At 35.9% G+C, this 1,677-nt stretch overlaps 2 long non-coding RNA genes across 2 annotated transcripts in view; one reads left to right on the forward strand and one right to left on the reverse strand.

Annotated features, from left to right (window-relative positions):
• The first annotated feature begins 1,149 nt into the window (after positions 1–1,149).
• Positions 1,150–1,677, forward strand: part of LOC111089492 — a 15,811-nt gene continuing 15,283 nt past the window's right edge. Inside the window, exon 1 of the long non-coding RNA XR_002613754.1 lies at positions 1,150–1,230. This is a non-coding gene — a long non-coding RNA (uncharacterized LOC111089492). The remainder of the gene's footprint in view (positions 1,231–1,677) is intronic.
• Positions 1,157–1,677, reverse strand: part of LOC111089493 — a 15,039-nt gene continuing 14,518 nt past the window's right edge. The window contains exon 3 of the long non-coding RNA XR_002613755.1: positions 1,157–1,233. This is a non-coding gene — a long non-coding RNA (uncharacterized LOC111089493). The remainder of the gene's footprint in view (positions 1,234–1,677) is intronic.

Raw genomic sequence — 1,677 nt, forward strand, 5'->3', positions numbered from 1 at the left:
ACTTACCCATATAACCATGGTTTTTCGTACAATCTTACAGTTTAACTAGCTGGGCTTTACGGCTTAAACATACTGTTCATTTACCCATATAACCATGGTTTTACGTACAATCTTACAGTTTAACTAGCTGGGCTTTACGGCTTAAACATACTGTTCATTTACCCATATAACCATGGTTTTACGTACAATCTTACAGTTTAACTAGCTGGGCTTTACGGCTTAAACATACTGTTCATTTACCCATATAACCATGGTTTTACGTACAATCTTACAGTTTAACTAGCTGGGCTTTACGGCTTAAACATACTGTTCATTTACCCATATAACCATGATTTTGGTTGTTCTTCACAAAATATTTAATTTTACACATGTTACTTTATAGTTTTCACAAACTTATGTTTTCCAATGGCGGATGGTGTTACTAGAGGGAAGATCTTCTAAGGTTCTATAAGCGGATGGTCTTACTAGACGTATATAGGTGGATTTTGTTGGTTTTTTATAATCTTTAGAAGTAATAATAGAGAACTTATTGTTTCTCAAGTAGTGGTCATGCGTGTGACTAATGAACAAAGGTAAAATCATTGCTCTCAGAGTTGTACCCTTTGGAGCCATTTATAGGGGTTCCTTTTTTTAGATTATATATTTGTGTAAAATTAATGTACAGACATACTTAGTCATGGGTTATGAGTGTATACGTTTTGGTGAATGTTTTAAAAATATATAATCATGTGATGATCATCTCCGCACGAGTGCCCTATTCGGTTTGTTTATGGAGATGTTTTTTATGCATTTACTTGATCAACATTTATACATTTCCCGATTATTACTTCACTAAGCCTTTGGAGTTATACAGAATATACATAATGTATTTCAAATGAGGATTCGTCCTGAATATAATGAAGAAAGGGAATCTCTTTAAATGATTGAAATTTCAGGTCATCATGTTCTGAGAACGAGAAATTTATGAAAATGTTTCTCACATTTAATATTTCAAATAAACACCTGAATTAATCTATTGTCTGATCCTTCAACTTCTATATACCTTCCTTAAAGAGAACAACTTTGTTAACCCTTTTGGCGTATATAAGTTTTAAGGTACGTGTAGGTTTATATAAGATTCTGTCTTGTATATGTTTTAGCATCTTTCTTTATTTAACTGGCTAATTCTGATATCGAACGAGACTCTAGCCTATTAAATAGACGACCGATCATGTCGGTCAATCTTCTTTGGTGCTTGTCCTGTAAAAGTGGATTTTCTCTGGGCACTCTTGTTTTCCTCCTCAACCAATTGTGAGTCATATTTGTTGTCGCTCCCCACAACCCTTTTCTTCTCTTCCCTAGTTTGAGTTTCACGTTCAGTTCCTCCTCAACCAATTCTGAGGCATATTTGTTGTCGCTCTCCACAATCATTTTCTTCTCCTCCCTAGTTTGAGTTTCACGTTCAGTTCTTCCTCAACCAATTGTGAGGCATATTTGTTGTCGCTCCCCACAACCATTTTCTTCTCCTCCCTAGTTTGAGTTTCACGCTCAGTTCTTCCTCAACCAATTGTGAGGCATATTTGTTGTCGCTCCCCACAACCATTTTCTTCTCCTCCCTAGTTTGAGTTTCACGCTCAGTTCTTCCTCAACCAATTCTGAGGCATATTTGTTGTCGCTCCCCACAACCATTTTCTTCTC

This window comes from Limulus polyphemus, unplaced genomic scaffold (assembly GCF_000517525.1).
Source record: "Limulus polyphemus unplaced genomic scaffold, Limulus_polyphemus-2.1.2 Scaffold6432, whole genome shotgun sequence".
Lineage (NCBI taxonomy): Eukaryota > Metazoa > Arthropoda > Merostomata > Xiphosura > Limulidae > Limulus > Limulus polyphemus.